Source organism: Vidua chalybeata, chromosome Z, assembly GCF_026979565.1.
Source record: "Vidua chalybeata isolate OUT-0048 chromosome Z, bVidCha1 merged haplotype, whole genome shotgun sequence".
In the NCBI taxonomy this organism is placed as follows: Eukaryota; Metazoa; Chordata; class Aves; order Passeriformes; family Viduidae; genus Vidua; species Vidua chalybeata.
Window position 1 is genome coordinate 9,044,325 of NC_071570.1, and position 22,394 is coordinate 9,066,718.

Genomic DNA, 22,394 nt, shown 5'->3' on the forward strand with positions numbered 1-22,394 from the left:
CTTTGTGCTCTAACTCTCCTAGACTAATTCCATCTCCTGATAGAGCAGGTTCCCCTGAGATTTCTGCTTCTCTGTATCCATCAAGGGGCCAATTTCAGGTGATGAGGGCCCCAAAGATCAGAGGGGATACAGGCAAGACAGTAGCATTCTTATACCTTCGTCTACAATTACTTTAAAATTATGTCTCCCTGATTTTAACAATCAATGCTTGTTGTCTTTTTTTGATAAAAAGAAACTGCAGCCTTTAACAAAAAACTCAGATGCTATTTCTGCTGCCATAACACAGGAAAATAAAGGGGATTCTCCTCTCACATCTGCGGTCACTTCTTCTAAACTTAGTCCTGTTATTCCTTGTATTAACACGCCTGAAATAAAAAAGGGGGGAATTCAGAAAGTTAGGAAAACTGGGAAAAATAAGGAAAATCAAAAAGCTGAGAAAGCAGGGACCGAGAGTTGCTATAGTAGCAAGATACAAAGTAATCAAGCTGAGACTTCTTTGGGCAGAATGCCCAGAACTGTGGCTGGAAGCCAAGAAGGATTTCCCTGGGAGCAGGGTTGCTATGACAATAATCTGGCTAGTTCGGAACATGATGTTGCAACAACTGACTGGAAAAGAATAAGGCAGAATCTTTTGAAAGAAAGAGATTTTAAGTTTTTAAATTAACAAATTTTAGCAATGCCAGTTTCTTATGGGAGGGATGATAGAAAGCCTAAGTATGAATTATCACATTATGACATCAAAGAGTTAAGGCAGGCCTTGAGAGAAAATGGAATTAATTATCCTTATTTTAATAATGTGTTAAAAAGTATTTTTAACTCTTATGAACTCACGCCAACTGATTGTTACAATGTGGTGAGTCTGATTTTAACTAATTCACAATTTATGTTATGGGAACTCCAGTGGAAGAAATTTATTAAAGTTTTAAGGGAAGGATATGTGGGTGATGCTTATGAAAGATTTACAGAAGCTGAGTTGTCTGGCGAGTCACCATATGATAAACCAGAAACACAGGCTGTCTCTTTGCCTAGATCAGTGTTGAGAGATATTTAACAGGCTACAAGGAAAGCCTTGGTTTCTGTCGAATCAACAGGTACCACTCTTAAAGCATATTCAACCATAACACGAGGAGCAAATGAATCATATGGTGCATTTTTAGATAGGTTAACACAGTCTGTTGAAAGACAATGCCCTGATGAAGCAGCTCATTCTTATATTCTTCAAAACCTAGCATTTTTAAATGCGAATTATGATTGTAAAAGAATTATTTCTGCATTACCCGAGCAGCCTCCAACTGTTCCTCAGGTGCTTTCAGCTTGCAGTAGGATTGGCACTCCACAGTATCTTGCTACAGTACAGGCTAATGTTCTTGGAGAGCAAATTGCTAATCTCATGATTCACTGGGAGAGAAATTGGGTGATAAATTGGGAAAAGCCATTGAGGAACAAACAAAAATTTTGAAAAAACTCTTGCTGCTGTTCAGTTGGACTCTGCTAAAGGGTCATGCTTCAGATGTGGGAAGCCTGGTCATGTGATAAAGAATTGCCCTAATCCAATAATAAAATCTAGGGTATCTTCTGTTTGTCCTCGATGTCAAAAAGGGAGACATTATGCAAAAAGCTGTCATTCTAAATTTGAAATAGATGGTAATCCCCTGGCGTTAAACTCCAAGCAGAGTGTGACCCACTGTGCAGTGAAACAAGTAGTGGCAACTCAGAAGTTGCCGGGGAAAGTTTGCCCCCTTGGCCTTAACTGGGGGACATCAAAGCCAAACACAATATCTACCTTTGCCACCAGTGCCACAAGCTGTTCATCCTTATTACCCCCAGGGACAAAACTTGAGTTGGCAAACTCTAAATTAATATGTTTTTTGAAAATTTTCTGTTATGAATGTATACCTACAGGTCTGATTAACAAATCACAACAAAGACAAGAATTTTTAATTATAGGTAAAGACAACAATACAAGTCTTGGCTATTGATTTTTCCAGCTGTTACTGCAGTAAACTGCAATGAAGAGCTAATGGTTTTAGTTCTTCCACTTAATGCTCCAGTGGTAATTCAACCTAAGACACCTACTTCTTTTGCAATTGCTTTATCTATGGACATATTCAAACAAAATGTATCTCAACAAAATGCTTTGTTAACTAATCAAACTGTGTACCGAGGTGTTCCAGATGTGAATCCTACTCCAATGCTGAATGTCTTCTGAGTGGAATGTATAGGCCAGAACTGACCAGAACTGACTGTGTGTTTGCAAAGTGAATCCATGATTACTATTACAGGTCCTGAAGGGAAGACAGCTGCTGTACGTCCCTTCATCATGCAGAAACCAGTCACCACATGGGGGAGAGACGTGATGTCACAGTGGGGAGCAAGATTGGAATTGGGCTCATGATGGGCATCACATCAAGACCTCCTGTTGTAAAGCTATCCTGAAAACTGACAATCCAGTTTGGATTGATCAGTGGCCTTTACCAGAGAAAAAATTAAATGCCCTTAAGAAATTAGTAATGGAGCAACTACAAAAAGATCACATTGCTCCCATGAACAGTCCCTGGAATTCACCAGTATTCGTCATTCACAAGAAGACTTCCAACTCCTGGAGATTACTTCACGACCTGAGGAGGATAAATGAAGTGATCAATGACATGAGACCACTCCAGAATGGACTTCCCTCTCTATCAGTGATTCCTAGAGACTGGCCTCCTGTCATCATTGATATAAAGGACTGTTTCTTCAGCATACCGCTTCATCCTGAGGATGCCCCAAGATTTGCCTTCTCAGTTCCAGTCATCAACCGAGGAGAGCCAATGCAAAGATATCACTGGAAATCTTTACCACAGGGGATGAAGAATTCTCCAACAATTTGCCAATATTTTGTCGTACAAGCGCTGTCCCCAGCTCAACAGAAGCATCCACGATCCATGATTCTACACTACATGGATGATCTGCTCATCGCAGCACCAACACGGATGGAGATGGAACAAACTTGTGACAGTGTTGTCACTGAGATCCAAAAGGCTGGACTGGAAATTTCTACATCAAAGATACAAGAAATCCCACCCTGGAAATATCTGGGATGGAAGATGACAGAACAGACAATTTCACCACAGAAGATAACTTCGAGTCAACATCAACACGCTGCAAGATTTGCAGCAACTTTTGGGGGAAATTAACTGGATTAGACCTATTTTGGGAATTACCAGTGATGAATTTGCTCCACTTTTTGGTTTACTGAGGGGAGACTGTGACATTAAATCTCCTAGGACTTTAACAACTGAAGCTCAACTTGCCATAAAAAAGGTCATGGAGGCTTTCCAAAGAAGACAAGCCCATCGTTGTGCTCCAGAGAAACCTTTCTTCCTCACTGTTTTGGGACAGAAGCTGCAACTTTATGGCCTCATTTCTCAATGGTATCCATCTGAGAGAGATCCTTTGTTAATAATGGAATGGGTTTTTCTTCCCTACAGGTCTCCAAAGACGATTGCTACAACCCTGGAGATAACAGCACAAATTGTAATTAAGGCCAGGACAAGAATATTAGCCTTGGCAGGCAAAGATTTTGCAGTTATATATTTACCTTTGAAAAAAAGATTATTTAGATTGGGCTTTGCAAAATTCAGATGATTTGCAAAATGCATTGTTAAAATTTTCAGGTGTTTGTTCTATTCATTATCCAGGTCACAAATTATTACAAGCAAAATTGAGTTTCAGAGAAAAGCCCTTGCTAAGTGAATAGCCTTTGAGTGCTATAATGCTCTTCACTGATGGGTCAGGAAAAACACATAAATCAGTGATTTTATGGTTAAATCAAACAACAAAAAAAATGGGAATCAGATATTCAAATGGTAGAAGGTTCTCCTCAAATAGTTGAACTGGCTGCTGCTGTTAGAGCTTTTCAGCTATTTTCAGAGCCTTTCAATTTAATTACAGATTCTGCCCATGTTGCCAATGTAATTAAAAGAATAGAGGGATCAGTTTTAAAAGATGTTAGTAATAATGATTTATATGGCAGGCTTTCATGTCTTCATAAAATTTTGCAACACAGAACTAACCTATATTTTCTTTCTCAAATTAGGGCTCATTCGTCTCTACCAGGATTTTTGGCAGAAGGAAATGCAAGAGCAGATAAACTGACCATGGTTGTCTCAAACACAGTGCCAAACATTTTTGAGCAAGCAAAATTGAATCATGCCTTTTTTCATTAAAATGCACAAGCACTTGTGCAGACGTTTCATATTTCTAAATCCCAAGCTAAAGCAATCATTAGCAGTTGCCCTGATTGTCAGTTTGTGCAATCCCCTGTTTCCACAGGAGCTGTTAATCCATGGGGTTTGCAAAGTCTGCAATTATGGCAAACAGACATCAGTAAATACCCTTCTTTTGGGAAATCTAAAAATACTCATGTTTCTGTAGATTCATTTTCAGATGCAGTTTTTGCCTCTGTCCACACAGGAGAAACAGGTAATCATGCCTATCAACATTTTTTGCAAGCATTTGCTTCATTGGGTGTACTCCAAGAAGTAAAAACAGACAATGGCCCCACATATATATCTCAAAAAGTGGCAACATTCCTAATAGATTGGGGTGTTCGTCACACTTCTGGTATTCCTCACTCCCCCACAGATCAAGCAATTGTTGAAAGGACACATAATACTTTAAAATATATTTTAGATCAACAGAAGGGGGGAGTAGAGGTGATACCACAGATGAGATTAAGTAAAGCTTTATATGTTTATAATTTTTTGAATAATTCTTATGGAGAACCTGATCCACCAGTTTTTAGGCATTTTGCAAATAACACGCAGGCAAAACTGAAAGAAAATCCTCTTGTTTTAAGCAGAAGCCCTGAGACAGGACAAATTGAAGGTCCTTTCTGACTAATAACTTGGGGCAAAGGGTATGCTTGTATTTCTACAGGTGCTGGAGGACCAAAGTGGGTTCCAGCAAAGAACGTCAAACCATATCGCACACCAGAACATGTTGACAAGCCCAAAAGTGAAGAAGCGAGCACTCAGACGTGAGCTGAACAGAGAGACTATGGGTCACGCCAGGTGTTCCTGTGTCACCTGTGGAATCTGCAAACTTCAATTTAATGTTAATGATAAATGTGTGAACGGTTTGTTTCGTAGAGCTCTTTTGGCAAAAACATGAAAAAGGAGGATTTATTATTGACATTGGATTCTAAAAAACTGACATTCTAAATTCTCAAAAAAATAGAGTTTGAAAGTTGAGATATATGGAAAATTCTTTTGCCAAAGGGTAGCTCAACGAACAAGATATGGAGGAAAATCAGTTCACTTTGTGTTTTCTAGTTTTGCTTGCTTTTTGTAATGCAGATTTTCCTGTGCAAGAACCAAAAACAAATGTCTGGGTCACATTAACCAAGGCTGCAGGATCAGATACCATATGTATGTCTCACTCAAATCCAGAGAAGTCTTTTTCAATCTATCTATTTGGTGTGCCACTGAAAAACTGGCTATACCTTTATACTATGATCCTTTGAGGAAAAAGCAATTTAATAGCAAGCCAGGTGAGATTACTAATGGAAGCAATCCCACAAAGGATTGGAGTCTCTGGACCAGACAACTCCTCAAAGCAAGTTCAGAACCTCAGGAATTGGAGCTCCTTGGTTCCTTCACAATGGATTTCTGTGTCACATTTTCAGGAAACAATTGGCGAAAAAATAATTCTCCAAAGTACAATGTTATGCCCTCTTACTATGAATATAGAAATTCAAGATTTTGGTGTAATTACTCATACAATGTGGATGGAAAATCTGGGGTTGACCAGTATCCACAGAAATTACCAAAGGGTTATTGGTTCATTTGTGAAGATAGAGCATGGCAAGGCATTCCATCATACCTTGATGGCAGGGCATTTGGCATTGGTGCACTCACTGTGATAGCACCTAGTGCTAAAGCAGTTTCAGAAAGGACAAGAAAGGACAAAAGATCTATTCATATATACCCAGAAAATCGCAATAGTGATTTCAGTCCATGGAAAAAGGCACAAAGGATTTCAGCAAGCTTCTTTTTACCTGGAATTGCTTCAGAAGCAGCATTGAGACAAGTAGATAGGATTGGATGTTGGCTGAGTAAGCAAACTAATGCCCCATCCAGTGTGCTCAGTCACATGCTGACTGATGTCAGGAGTGTCCGACAGGCCACGCTCCAAAATTGGGTAGCAATTGATTTTATTTTACTGGCACATGGACATGGTTGTGAGGAATTTGAGGGAATGTGTTGCATGAATTTGATCATTCTGAATCCATTCACAAAAGTATACAAAAGCTTAAAGACTTGACATCTGAGATTAAAAACAAGGAAACATATTTGGACAATTTGTTCGATGGGTGGGGCTTGTCTCCTTGGTTGAGGCAACTTTGCAAGTTAGGTGTAATTTCCTTGATAGTTGTGGTATTGATACTGACGATAATACCTTGTGCACTTCATTGTTCACAACAAATTATGGACAGACTCAACAAAGAAGTTTTGGTTGTCCAAGAAAAAAATGCAGAAAGGGGAATTGCACAGTTCACAAAACCTCGCAGAGGCTATTGAATTAGAGTCACTCACAAATTTAGCCTTTGAATTGAGACCTTGGAGAGATCAAGATTTGTCAAAACCTGATGCAGATATTAAACCTGACTTTACACAGCATTGATAATGCTTTAACTTAAAGTGATGGAGCTTAAAGCAATCAAAAAAAGTGCCTTTTAGATAAAGCTTTTATAGAGAAAGTTTATAACATTTTTTTCCTAGGGTAAGAAATATATATAGCAATGAAGCTATGTAATGCAAGGTAGTAAATAAGTGACAAGTCAAAGATGGTTTATTTAGGGTTGAAAAAGAGAGGGGGAATAGTAGGAATGTAAAAAGGTAAAAGACTTTATATAGAGCTGAGAAAGACTGGGAAATTTCAAAACCTTCTCATGGGGAGCTAGGAAGTTAAGAACCAAGTGAATACATTTATATTTATCATAACAAGAAAGAAACAAGAAAGAACAAGAACTTATTGATAGTTTGAGATGTGAAAAGTCCTAGATATATACTTTGCAAAGATAGAAAAAGTTTCCATCTTAAATAATGAATTATTGTGTATTGTTTGAGGTTCAGAGAAGTCCTTTTGTTAATGTTAAACCCACGTGGGTCCTTTTCTAATTGATTAGAGTACAATGACTTTACACCTTTTCTTTTATGCTATTGGTTCAAAGAGTATGTAGAAAAAGGCTTTGCATGGGCTGCCATCTTGTCTCTGATCTGGATTTGCATGGATGTTGTTATTTTCCTGTGTCTCTTGCTTTTTGCTTGTATGATACAGACAGATAATAAATTCTAAGTCTGCAACCAGTCAGGGTCCCATCCCATCCCGTGAGACACGGACCGATCCGGCAGAGATCCTGACCATTTTTGTGGAGAACTGATGTTCTACAAAAAAAAAAAAAAATTTAAATAAATAAACAAATTATCAGCAACTGATGCTAAATTGGAGATTCGCCCAGAGCAGAAGCAGCAGTCTGTGGCTATTGTTCTAATGCACTGTGGCCTTGCAGTCAGGTGGTCTCAGTGTTTAACTATGAAACACGCAAAACTCCTTGCGGGAGCCATCACCTTCATCCCGGGCATGGGTGTATGGCTCCACACAGCCAGGTCCTGCTGGCACCCAGTGGCTCTAGACAAAATGACATCAATACTTGGAAGGCAGAGATGGACACCTGCTCAGTACCCAGCTCGGGCCTCCGCTGCAGCCCCCTTCGCTGCCTCCTGCCCAGGGCCAGCCCAGCACAAAGCCCATCTGCTGGACTGAGCTACCCCCACATGCCTCTGATGCCTTAAGTTTTAGCTGTCATATTTTTTAGATTCTGTACTGCCTTAGTGTGTGACTCTCAGCTTCATATGAAGTGTTAGCAAGTTCTCTTCGCAGTTTAGTTAGACAAAACAATCCTTTTCCAGCCTGAGAACCAAGGACACCATTGCAGCTTCAGGCCCAAAAAGCACAAATAACAGTGAACTGAAGAGAGCAATCCAGGAGGATGGGACTCCATAACCTGAAGCTGTAATTGGACAATTGACCCCTATGTGCAAATGGACCAAAATTTATAAAAGTTTGAAAACTCCTGAACGTCCATCTTGGGTCCATCTTGGGCACAGCCACGGTCAGGCTCTTGTGCTGCCCAAGGTGTATCCTTTTAAGGACCTTTAATAAATCCATATTTTGTTTCTTTGACTCTGTCCAGCCTTTCTTCTATGTCAGCCTCTAAGGCATCACCTCCAGCCTCTGCCAGAAACCTCATGACCTTGGAAGTGGAGAGCTCCTGTAGCCTGGTGAAGGCATGTCCTGCCAGGGCACCCAACGTGGCTGGGCTCCTGCACAGAGGTTGAGCAGGGAGTAGAGCCATTGGTGCTTGTTGGTGGCCCCAGGACCCAACACAGGCTCTTGCCTCAACACAACACATCATGCTTGTTCACTAGCACACTACCACCAGCAGATTCCCTGCATGGGGACCTACCAGAGTCATGCACAGAGGGCAGTTTTTGCAAATGCAGTCAGCAGTCCTTGCCTGCCCAGCAACAGAGATGGTGCAGACAGAAGTGGGGACATACAGACTTGAGGTAACTGTCAACTGTCAACTTATTCTGTAATGTGAGATTTTTAAAGAAGTTAATGACACTAAGCTGAAAAATGCATGATTTCTCTGGATTTCCTCCAGTGAGATTCAGGAAGATGTTTGATTCATACAAAGCCCAACGTATGTTCTCATACCCTCAATGAAGTGAGTTCATATTCTCAGCACAATACAGAGCAGAATGAATGACAAGGATTAATAAGATAAAATATGTCCTGGGCCAAAGAATCCAACACTGGAAGGACTAAGTCTTAAAATTTGGCTATTTGAGATATTACTAAAGACTTACCCAAAAGCAAAAGAAATTTAGTGCTGTACTATTCTGGAAAAATTAATAAATTAAATTCTAGTTCAGTACCTCTTCTGAATACAGAAAAAAGACTGGTAAGCCTTTATCTGAAGTGAAATTTTAGTACAATAAAAAATAATCACTGAAAAAAAAAACACTATAAATATGAAAGTAATATTTATTCTTGCATTTCAGGTCAAAATTTTAATAATTGCCTCTAATTGAATCCAAAAAATGGCTGGGATGTTATGGCACAAAACCCCATATCAAGTTAGAGAATTATGACATTTGCCCTAATGGGCATATCCTAACAAAATATTCGTTACCAAATCCATCATCTGCACTGATGTATTATATGTTATCTCTATAGAGAGCTGGCAACACAGAGATCATGGACTTAACAGAACCTATGTATAAATTATCATGTGCAGAGGCAAACCTTTGCTGACCAATTTTGAAGTGAAGGGGGGAACCCCACTAGCTTCCAAACTATTTCCATTATAGTAGAACCAGCAAATCAATCTTTCTGTATCCAAACATCAAAACCGTATTAGCAGTTAATAAGTGGAAATTAAGACTGTTCACAATACAGGGTCACGCTTGTAGTTGCTGCTGCAAATTCTGAGTCTGTTGTTAGCAATAAGCTAGAATTTTATACTAGTTCTGGGGCTTTTTGTTCTTTGTTGTGGTTTTTTTCCTAATTCTTTAAATAAATACTTGACTTTAAAAGACCTTCAGAACTGTTACATGAAGTTTTTCCTTCAGCAATGTTCAAACCTGTCTGGATCTGGGAGAGGAGGTGAACCAAGCAAAGCTGAAAATGCTTGCTGTCTCACTTTGTATCTCTGTAGAGGCAGCAGATTCAACCATTACATGTGACCATTATGTTACCACTCAGCAACTTTTTCTTCTGTGCTTATGGAGCCCCTTCTCTAAATCCACACCCACAACCTGGCAATGTGGGGCTTGCCCTTGGACAACATTAAGTCTGGAAGCTCTGTTAAGCACAAATCAGTATTTCTTTTTTTAAGAAGCAAAATTAATAAACATCCTGCAAGTCAGGGGGAATGTTTGGTGTAATACATGCCAGAGGCAATAGGTTCCTACATCTTTATTCACCCTTTTCCAATACCACAGATTTTTCATTTGCAGTTGCATAGGCAATCACATAGCAGCTTTGTCACCTGCAGCAATTTTGAAGGCATCAAATAAAGGAAAAGGTTCTGTCTAGGTATCTCAGGTATGGAACAACTATTCAGAAGAGATTAAGGAACTTCAAAGACTGATGGTCAAACACCTCTCTTTAAAAAAGCATTACCAGTGATACAAACATGAATTTCCATTCTCAAATCTTTACCATTTTTCTCATGCCAGCACTCAAAAAATGTAAACATAAAACTAGAATTTCACCTACCACTGGAATGCCAGAAGCTCCAGAGTTCAGAGCAGACCTCTGTACAACAAATAAGCATAGCCCAGTATATCAACACACTCTTCTCATCATTTTCCATTCTTTTTAGTGCAATATATTCAGTCTTTTTGGTGTAAAATTGTTACTTGTGATAAATATTCATCCCCCAGAAACAAAGCCCCCACCTGTTATTTAAAACAGAAGTAACAGGAGTACTTGGGCATCTTCAGCCTGCTGAAATCAATGCTAGTTCAGTTCCTATACACTCTTGTGAGTCTGACCTTCATCTCAATTTTCCTTTCATCCAAAGCCGACTGTGAAATTTGGTTCAAAGGAATAAAGAAGTGAAAGACATTTCTTATCTTGATGACAGTGGAAGAACTTGACCTCTACACAAAATCAGAAGTCTTGGGCATTCCAGGGGAATTTGAAAACCAGGGCAGACTTTGTAGGTGCTAATACTTGTTAGCTTGTCTGCCATACAAGAGCATGCTTGATATGGAAATTTTATGAAAACTAGTGCCAGATGTGGATATTCTTATGCTAAGCAACGTACTCATCCTACTCCTTTCTTTATGGAGCTTTCTTTATGTCAGCTCCAGGAGAGCCAAATCTTTATAAACGAAAACAACTTAATACAGAACAAAGTTCTATTGGCAAGAAGTATCCATTTTTCTGCATATTCATCAAGAGGAAGGCAAGAAATGGGAATCACCTCATAGGCCATCTCATTGGACTTGAAATATATGCCTGACACTTGACTTCCTACCTTCAAGAATTTTTAGGCTGGGATACTTCTTCTGTATCACAGAAAAAGCCCTAAATAATTAGCACACTAAACATCTGACTCTTGGATATTCACTGGCTTACATTAATTGTGCTGAGGGCAACAACAAGACTCTATCAAGCATCAACAAAACACAGATCAGGGCTTCAGTGCTTACCCTTCATGCTGCAGGCAGAAAACCTACACTAGTCGGAACTTCTGCTCAATGGTCTTCACCTTTTCTATGTCACTATATGACATGCAGCCAGTGCATCTCAACACAGTCCTACCATCTCACAGAATTAATGTGCAGAATAAGGAAACCTGTTTCAACAAGAGAGAACTGTGAAAAAAGCAAGAAAACAGACTTTGTGGAAGGCTTAACAACAGAACTTGAGACAGGATGAGCTCACAAACAATCTGGAGCCTTAGAATCTGTCAGGATTAGTGCCCGAGCTGGAGCAGCATGATACCTGCAACATCAGTTCTGTCAAGAACTTTGCTTAAGCCATGGGAATGTACAGCTCACCACCTCTTCCTTTGATAAATTAAATATTTAGAAAATAAGTTCATTTATATATTGAAATTATATAAGAACAGTAACAACACAGGTAAAGAATAAAATCACTCACAGATTTTCTCCTGCCAAAGTTGTAGTCATAAGTTAACATAATTCATTAAAAGTAATACTAAAGCAGTGAAAAGGAAAGATGATGGCAAGTCTACCACCTTCTCTGTATTTCCGCAGGAAATGTAGTTTTACGTTCATAGTTCTGTGCACAATATCAGAAGGAAAAGAAAAAACTGAACAGGTTTAGACTACCTAAGATGACAAAAGAGTACCTTGATTCACTGAAGTCAGGGAGGAAAACCTTTTATGTCTGTAGCAAAAAAAGAACCTATTCAGATGGGTTGTTTCTAAATTAGGCTCTGATGTTTAATCAAATTATAAATCTATTTTCATATTTTGTGAATCCTCTTACATATGATCACTCACAGTTTGATGAAGCCACCCAAGATCCAGGAAGGAGAACCAACCTGCCATGTCTCAGCTTTTGTAGGTTCCAGCTGTGGCTGTGGCTGAAAGGGTGATGCACAGCACTGCTAGTCATTTTCTCTCTTTTCTCCGAGTCAGAAATGTAATGTTTTCAGGATTTGTGTAATTTTTGGTTTGTGTTTTTTTTAGTCTTTTTTGGGGTTTTGTGTGCATTTGTGTAATGAGTTTTGTTGGTTGGTTGGGTTTAGGACTCGTTTAGTTTTTTGGTTTGATTGTTTGTTGTTTTAATTTTTTTGGTTTTAAAGAAAACCTAACAATCTTAGTGAAAACCAAAATTCCTGAAATGTTATTTTTAATTGTTTTGCTCCTACATAAACATATCCATTAGTATCTTATGCAGAAATATCCATCTCCATTTTTTGTCAGAAAAAGAAAAAGTGAACCATAAAGTTTTTGAAGAAGTTATAATTAATTTCTTAGGACTTCAGGGTATTTCCTGTATAAGCTGAAACTTGTAAATGGCTGTCAAGTTCTTCTTTTCCTGATTTCACAGACAGTTCTCTTCGTGGGTCTCCAGTCTTGATGGCCATTAGAATTTCCCTTTCCTGACATTTTTACACAGAAACTCTGTATTACTTCTGGATCCCTCCTGCACAGCTAGGGTGTCTAATAAAACAGCCTAAATCATGAGATGTGTTGATTAAAAAGTATCGGGTAGTTAGACAAAGAGAGCCTTTTATCTCTTGCTCTATCTGTGCCTACCAAAAAGCTTTACTGTGCCAGTATGTTGTCAAGTGACTTACAAGAATTGTTTCAATGTTGCATCAAAAACAAAGAAATGCACAAAGGTAACCACTATTTCTATGGCAGGTACTTTTACTGTAGGGTTTCTGTTCCTTAAGACTGGAAAAATATTTAAAGCCCTTTTTAGCTAGGAAAAATTCACTTCCATAATACAATAAGGACTGGAAAAACAATTAAAAGCTACCGTAAGAAGGGAGGTGGACAAAAAAAAAAAAAAAAAAAAAAAAAAAAAGTCAGCTAGATGTTCAACATTGAAATATCAACACAATATAGACATTTTCAGTCAATCAAAACACAGAGATTTTGAAGGCGTTAAAAAGACATGTCTGGAAGTATAGACAGAGGTGTCAAATTGCTGAGCTACAGTGGAGGCTGAGAATAGAGATGAAAAAGCACAGTGATTGGGAAACACAGTACTGAGCAGACACTGCATTTCTTGACTGTTCTCACAGCACTTCTGCAGTGTCTGTCAGTATCTAGAAATGTAATTATTGCTGGGAAGACATTTATTTTTTCTGGGAATCTGAATCACGCATTATTCAGTCAGCAATATTTCAAAGACTAGCTTGAGAGAAATCACTACTGAGAAGTAGTGATCCTCCTACAGCATTGAGGAAGTTAGTACGGCTTTTGGAAAAAGAGAAAGAAAATGGATGTTTTCTGCAAGCCATCTGAGCTTTTAGCATGATAATTACTAGGAAATATTTTCTGTAAACAGCAATGTATTCAGATTAGTAAAGTTCTAATCAACAAAATGACTATGTTTTGATTATGGTAGAAAGAAGTAAATATTCTAAGGGATTCATCATTGGTGATGAGACCCTCCCTCCAAAGCAATGCCTCAATTTTATCCAGCCTATTAAACAGTGTTTTCTCTGGGCTCCTAAAATGTCTATGTGACATTATGAAAGACTTCACTGCAGCTTATTCCCGAAATATCAGGGGACCCTAGCACAAGGTGCCCTAAAACATACAGCAGCAGGTTTTTTTATGGACAAATGTTCATTACAACCCAACAGTTTTTTCAGGCACACAAACACCTTAGTAGTGGTCTCATCTTTTCTGCACACTTAACATGAGCTTTTTTTTTCCCCTCAGAATTTAAATTAAATTCCCTCAGAGATTTATACCTCTGGGAAAAGAAAGTACATGTACAAAAAGCACTAAAATGCTGCATCCGTATCAGTTTCAGGGCAAGATATTTGTTTTCCTTCTACCCACCCACTTTTCCTCATAATTTGTCATTCCTCAAGATAAACACCTTGGTCTGTGGCCTTGGAAAGTATTTGCCTCCAACCAAAACCAGTAGGTAACCAGAAACATGGACCAATACTGGGGTTTAAACCACAAAGATGTTGGCCCAGCCATCATGGAAAGTAAGATTGCTCAGAAGAGGCCTGAATTTCTTAAGGCGTGACTGGGATAAGGAATGAGAAGTGGTCATGCCATGGTAAGAGGCCATTTTGAAATCTGTCATTAAATTATTTTTGTTAGGAGTCAGCCAATATATTAGCATCAAATACATTAGAGACCTATAACAGAAGACCCTCAGAGACCTATAACAGAAGAAATTCCTTCTTGATGAAGAACAACACCTAACATAAAAATCTTCATCCAGGCCCTGATTTTTTCTATCTGTAAGGTTCTCACAGGAAAAGAGTAACTATTCAGTAAACATGATTAAAAATAAAGTGATGCGTCTTGTGCTTTGCATGTTCCTGCTTTACTGAATGCCAGCAAATGACACATCTCCCTAAAGCATTATCTTTCTTTGCCTCCGTTCATAAAGGTTGTGTGTAGATTTCACTTTCTAGTTTCTTACTGATATTTTTATACCTCTGTGGAATAAAGCTACTAGGACACAATGGAACATCCCTTTTAACATGTAAAACATGATGTGTATTATGACTGTACCAGGAGAAGGATACAAGGTCAAAATGACACAGGACAGGTGTTTTCCTTTCACTGGCTATATTCTCAAATTTGTGGTGCTAGAGAAAATAGTCTAGGTTCACAATTAAACAGTATTTTAAAAATTAATGGTATCCTGTGTTCATGGGTTCCTACTAATTTGGCTGTGTCTCTTGATATTGATCACGTTTGGGTTTTCAGATGCACCTGTACAGTCCTTAGGGTTTCCAGTTATCAGTTTTTGAAAAGTAACATCCCAAATATTGAGTGAGACATCTGAAAAGGCTAAGTAAACACACAGGCCATCTGAGAAGTGCTGAGGACTACCAGTACTGTAGTACTCACAGATGCTCAGTATCTCAGAGACCTGATGCCTCTCTTACCTCACCTCCCTTCTCTTGATCAGAGTGGTGAACCCTCCTCATCCACACTTTAGTTTCTTAAAAAAAAAAAAAAAAAAAAAAAAAAAAAAACACAAAACAGCAACAACAACAACAACCAAGTAATTGCACACATAGGCTGGGAAAATCTGGTGAAGAAATGTTTGGTTTGCTTCATTGTTCTCTTTAAATCAAATATTTAAATATTTAAAGTAAAATCGGTGCTGGCATACACTATAGTCATAAAGATCTCCACAGAAGGAATTTATCTTATCCCAGAACCAAAGCCCAGTAATATAACCCTATCAATGGCTCTATAACAAACCTTCTGCCACTAGAAGGCAGCAAAGCTCCAATATTAACATACATTTCATTTCCATGGCAAAGAACAGGCAGAAAATTCTGTTAATAAAATGAAATATTCTTTTCCCTGTGTGCATACTCAGTGGTTGCTGATTTCCCTCATATTGTTTGCTCTCAGTTCATATGCATGAATGAAAAGTATTCATTTGTACTCATTTATTTAAACTTCCGTAGTAGTGCCTGTCAGTGGCAAAGAGACTCAGACAGCTGAAAGAAACCTAAAGTAATTTCAAAGATTAGCTGATGTAAGTATAAAATGTGAATCAGAAAGTAGGTTATCTGTTGCAGCATGCCATCGGGGCGTGCTGGGCGGCGAAAGTAAGGGCACAACCGTCCCCCTGTGAGCTCTGCAATTCCCAGTAATCACTGGTCCGGTGCAGGGACAGATAACGATGACACAGGACTTTGGGGTAAAGGCTGGATGAGTTTATTAAGTGAACATAACTAAAACCAAAGACCAAGCTGGGGGGGGGGGGGGTGAACATAAGTTTTTATACAGTAACTCAGGAGGAGGGGTGCAGGAACATTAACCAATGAGGGTAAGGCTGGGGAGGGGTCAAAGGTGGAACTAAACTATTGTAAAGCTATCAGGAGAAACAGGGGAGTGGAATAACACAAAGTAACAAATAGGGTGTCAAGTATCACAAAATAGACAGGGAACACTCTGGAAGGAGGTGTTGGGACAAGGAGGATTGGCAGGGAGAGTTCTGGAAGAAAGGGGCAGGGATGGGGAGGATTGACAACTTGGAAGGGAGGAGGTTAGGGATGGGCTTGGGAAGACTGACAACTGGGGAGAGGAGGGATTAGGGAAGGGTACAGGGGACGAACACAAACTTAATGCAAAAACACACCACCACAGATATCACTTGACTTCCCCTCAAGTAATATCTATGTCTACATCCATAAATACCCAAAGACTTTATCTCTCCACTTTGTGTGCATCTTCTCACTCTACTCTCTAAAATTAATCTAATGGTGTAGGTATTATACTACTAAACTTTCCAAATGAAGAATCCTACTTTTCACAGAGTGTCTGGCATATCTGAGCTCTGTTAGTCAGATAACCCTATTTGCCTTTTCATATCAGTAAAACCCACTGCCAATGATATTCCCAGCTCAGATTTCCTCAGCTATCTACAAGCTTCTGCACAGGATACAAAATCCAAACCCAAAGCAGGCCAGCTGCTTATATCCTGTATTTCAATAAACAAACTTAAAGTCCAGGAACACAGTGTGAGACTGATTATAAAAGCCCTGGAGCACTGTGCTGTGTAAGTAAATCCTGGAAAGCCTTCCCCCTAGGGTATTGGTAAATGATGAGAGATAAATGATGGAGGGATGCGGCATTCACAAACCAGCAATCCTAGGGCACCTAAGACCAAAATGCTGCAGCCACACAGAGCTCCAAGAAACATAGTTTTTATTTTGTGAAATATATCTAAGAGAAAAAATTAAACATTAACAAATGTATAGGAGATACAGCACTCTGTGTCTGGAAATGCGGCATGTGTCCTTTCAAAAATGCTGCCCTTTCATTGAATAACAAGTTTCACAGAGCATGGCACTCCTAGGAGTTTGTGGGGCACTTCATGAGAGAATGCAGAAAGTGTGGTCCCTTACTTGTGCTCAGGATCCCCCCACCACTGCCATCTGTCCCAGCTCCAGCCTGAGTTCTCAGGGTTATTCTGGGTCATCCTGCTACCCTAGAGGGAAATATGGGCAGGAAGGCAGGGCTTTGGCCAGGCACAGCACTGTGCTTGAATCTGGAGTGAGAAATACAGGAAGACACACTCACACATATGCACAGGCCCACACACTGAAAATATTCAGAATTTAGGGAACGAGTAAAAATCAATAAAATATGCTTGATCAGCAATCAGTACAGAATAAAGATGAGAAAATTATTCAGAATGGTCAATTGGTCTATATTTTTTATCATCTCACAGTTTGTGAAAATGTTCAGAGAATCATTTGCATCATACTTTCCATTACTAAATCACTACGAAAATTTTAAAATTCACATGAAGTTCAATTGTGCATGATCATTCAACATGTAAATTGCAAATGAACCTGGAGATGAGCAAACATAGATAAAAAAGATCCTGTCTCAAGGATCTTTTTCACCCTAAACACAAAGCATGCCTGAGTCACCAGTCAGTAATGTGGACATATCTGTTTGCATTAATTCTAAAGGGTAAAAAACAGTGCAAAACTCCTTCTCTCTGAAGATTTTGAACAGGATTTAGGTAAAACATTTTTTTCTGTAGCAATATATTTTATTTCTACCAGACTTAATATACCTCTCAATTTGGCTCACAAATCGTCTGTAATAATACTAATATAATGCAGAAGCAGTGGGAATCGCAAGGTGGTGTGAGAGGAGTGCTAGTGAGGAACTCTACCACCATAGGCTGACAACATCCAATCGCTGGAAAGGGAAATGGGAAGCAGATAAATGCACCAAAGAAATGTGCTCCAAGTATCAAACCCCTTTACTGCAACTGTATTAGGCAGTCAGGGCTGCCAGAAGGGATTCAGGGGTAAAAACACAGACAGGCCAGTGCAGCCATGCTGCATCCACCAGCATGAAGCCCAGCTGCAGTGCCACCCTGCATGTGCTAGAAAGCAGCTGGTAGAGCTTAATGGCTTTAGGAACAGGCAATACCTTTTGCTGCTGCATGCACATTAAACATTGAGCCTCTCTTTTAAAGCCAGCAGATTGCCTTCAGACATTGCCATCACCAATTTTTTTCTCTCTTCTCTATAAAAAACTTAGAGGAGGTTTTGAAAAGGAAACTGGAGTCCTAGATTGCACTCTATCTCTGCTTAAAGGGCCATATTATCTAAAAACTATTCTCAAAATTACTGTACTCAGTAACTAGAGTAACAAATCTCAAAAGACTCTACTTCTGGTGTGCATGAAGAGGAAAGGGAAATTGATTTTCTAATTATTTTTTTACTGATAGCTGCCCTTACGTGTGTGTATTTACATAATCTGTCAAACTATCAGCAATACTAATCAAAGTACACCATACACTACCCTTGGAAATATTTTCTGAATTTCCATCTACATTTGTTTCTCTTTCTCTAGTGTGGTATTCATTCTCAGTTACATATTGTAGCTGAACAGCATATGATAAAAGAAGGTGTAGGAGAAGATGGCATCTCAGATGGAATAGCCAAGCCCATTAAAAGCATTTTCCTGACATATCTGCATGATGCTGATCCGTGTGGATTTAGCTGGACAGAAAATATACGTCTCCTGAAGGAATTTCAATACTCACTTAAAAATACCTGAGCAATGAGATGTGTGTAACAAGTGGATAATAATTGGAATATATATAGAAATTATGTTACCAAAATTTACTGTTTATCAAGATAAATATGTGCATGTACCTGAAATGCTCACAGTTCCTTATAAAAAAATTGACATCACTTGTTTGCAGAATGATAAAACTATGCAGAAGACAAAATATTAACTTTCTTTTCACATTAAGAAAACTTTTGCTGCATATTATAGCAGTAAAAATCAAGGTAAAATCACTTTCCCTTTGGAAGTTATGCTAAATTTGTCATCGTGAAGATCCTATAATGGCTCTTTTTTACTGATCCTTCAGCACAGTTGATTTCATAATGAACCAAATATCTGAAAATTAAATTCTGTTAAGTCTATAACTTAGGCATATACAAAGCCTGTGTGTTTTGCAAAATAAAATGGGGAAGAATTATCTGTAGGCAAGGCAAGAGCAGCTGGCAGACATGGGGGAGGAGCTCCGAATTATTCCTGTTTGTTTTGAGGATGGTTTCCTTGGCTACTTAAAACAATGTAACAACTTTTCTGGGCATTTGCAAGCATCAAAGTGCCACTCCTGTAAAGAATCAGTCTTCCACTAGCAGGGGAAAAAAAATAAAAAAAATAAAAATTAAAAAAAAAATAAAATCAATGTTCTTTTGACACAGCAGTGGAAATTCTGCTGCTTTTTGAAAGACAAACTTTTCTTAAAGCTAAACCAGAGCACACAGTGAGGTAACTCACAGTAGCCCCCAAAGGCATCTAAGGTGGTTGGTGTTCACATGAATTCCTCAGAAGCACCTAACATTATTTGCAAACAAATACTTATATCAAATATGTGATGATCTTCCTTTAAGCACTTGCATTCCCTCTTCCCCCAGTACAGTTCCCAGCAGTTACTTTTTGATCAAAATGACGCTTGCAAAGTTTCACTGTTCAACTCCCTGGCTGCTGCCTTTTCCAGACCATTCTACACCTTATTTTTATTTAGTTCAGGAGGTGAAATGGCACAACTGTTCCACAGACGTGAGAGAGGGAGAAGGGGAGTGCCACACTCATGTGCCTTCCATGCTCCGACTGGAGAGCTGGCTGCAGCACAACAGCCCCAGCTTTTATCTTTCTACAAGAGCTTCATGGCAGACCAGAACAAATAAACTTCTTTTGCCTCATATGGCGAGAAGGTGGAAATGGTGTTCCAGCCATTCCAGTGGTGCAGCCATAGGTCCTGACTCCCCTCACCTATCACGTGGACTTTTAAGGCCCTGGTTTTTGACAGCTTCTGAGCAATACTATTAAGTTCATTATCCCAGCACTCTGCATCACCTCTAAATCAGACACATACCTGTTTACCTGCCCAGAAGTAAAGTCAATTTGTGCAAAATGAGGGTACGGGAATTGTTTTATCAATTCTGCTTTGAAACATACTTTATGTAGTCTAGCCAAATCCACACAGAAGAAAAGGAGCACAACTTGCAGCCCAGACTCAGGGTTTTTGAATTGCTTAGCTATCACCATTGAGAAGTAAATTTATCTGAGTCTATGCAGATGTCAGGTTTATCTCACCATGGCCTTGTATAAAAACCAGTTATGTGTAAGGAAAATGTATCCAGGATTAATCCAGCCTTTTACAAACTGTGTAAAGAACAATAGCAGCTTTCTGACATGATATCTAAATAATCCAGATACCAGCACTTAGGCAGCAAAAATATCTCTGTGGAAAGGGATTTCAAGCATGAACTTATCAACCATCTTGCAGCCTCAAGTATGCACTCATTTTGCCTGTTCATATTTGCTCGTCCTGTAGTTTGATCAGTGAGAGGAGAGAAACACCTGCTGGAAGAAAACAGAAGTAAAGGTAAAGTCTACACCACTCAAGCACATTAATATTTTCCTTTTTCACAATGTACCTGATGGTTCAGCATTGGAACAAGTGGTTCATAAGCCAGGCCTGAACTCGCAAACATAGCACAGCCTACTTTTCTCAGATGCCTCCTCTCTGCACTCCCCCCATGACAGCCAGATGTGCAAGCCTCTCTGGGTATTATTGTTGCAAGTCAGTCAGGCAGTCACTGCGTGTCATTCAGCACACCAGCTGTCGCTGCACAATAGCATTCGTTCCACTGAACAATAAATTAAATCTCCCCCAAGTGCTAGCCATACCCTGCTCTGAGCCTTACTATCACTTGACACATGTTACTCCACAGAGTACATGCAGGAATCCAGGGCTGGTGCTGCGGACATGGGGATTCTTACCTGAAATTCCTCATGAAATAAAAGTTTCAAAATTTTCCCCCTTTCAGTAAAAAATCGATAAGAGTTTTTAAAGAAGGAGTTTGCAGGCAGGTGGTTGACAGAGAGATGCAGAGCAAAGGCAGGTCTGTCGATAGTTCTTGCTAAAATTGCTTTGCAGAAGGTAGTGATTGGCAGCTTTGCAGTGTTTGTGCTTTCTGAGGCCCCACTAGGAAAACAGACATATTTTGTGAGATAGGAAAAAGATGCATATATTTGCCTTGTCCTTCGTTTTGCAGGGAAAACTACTTTCTAGCATCATGGACTGTGACATTTCTCACTCAAAAACTCCACTGCATTTGAGAATCTTTACAGTGTTTGAGATTAAGTATGAAAGTAGCCACCTGGAATGGCCAAACATCACTTCTAATTTTTTCTAGATGCTCACTGTCTTCATCACCACTCCTTCCTTCATGCTAGACTGTTCCTTACTGCTTCTCCATGGCTCCGCTCCACACACAGCTCCACTCCATTTTCTTAATCCAAAGCAGGCATTCAGCTCTTCAGCCTTGGGCACTGCTGTGGCATCTTGAACTATGACCAGCTGGGCCAGGATTAGTATGTTCATGCCTAGCTGCATCACAGTCTCTTTTATTGCTATTAGAGTGGGATGAAGGTCCTCATGACTGGAAATTTGTTATGATCTGTATCATCCAAAATTAGGAAACAGAAGGCAAATACTGGGTATTAATGGTAATTTCAGGATATCAAAAAAAAGAAAAAAAAAAAAAGGTTAGGACCTTTACAGTTGAAAAAATAAAAGAGCTACACTTTCCAGCCTTTTTGGGTTTTGATTTGGCTTGATTTGGTTTTGTTGTTGTTTTCTTCATCTCAAAACAACTGGATTTGAAACAACTGGGTTTGAAGCTGCCAACATTCCTGTGGGATGGAAGTTTCTGATCAGCTGTGCAGGCCAGAAACCTGCCGGAACAACTACACAGACTGTAACTAGCTTCAGAAGAAATGTATTATGTTCAGTGTCCTGCAAACTGTTTTGCTTTTGGAGGCATCACTCTGCTTTCTGTATATGTTAGCCTTGAATTCATGCTCCCCAAGAGCAACAATACTGTTCTTTGTTCAGCACCTTATGCTGCTTACTGGCTACTATCCCAAAGAATAACCAGAATGCTAAAATAATTAAGGTCTTTCCTAAGTACTTGCTAAATTACCACAGACCACTGTGCAAGTGATCACTGGGTGAAAAGCTTTCCATGCATACTTGAGTACCTGATTCAAGACAAAACACATTCAAGTGGGGCATGA

The 22,394-nt window shown here is 39.2% G+C and overlaps 1 long non-coding RNA gene across 1 annotated transcript; it reads right to left on the reverse strand.

Moving 5' to 3' along the window:
• Positions 1-212: 212 nt before the first annotated feature.
• Positions 213-2,284, reverse strand: LOC128782469 (uncharacterized). The gene is made up of 3 exons (XR_008428794.1): positions 2,162-2,284; positions 1,278-1,398; positions 213-365 (listed from the first exon to the last, which is right to left on the reverse strand). It is a non-coding gene; the product is annotated as an uncharacterized LOC128782469 (long non-coding RNA).
• Between the last annotated feature and the right edge of the window lie 20,110 nt (positions 2,285-22,394).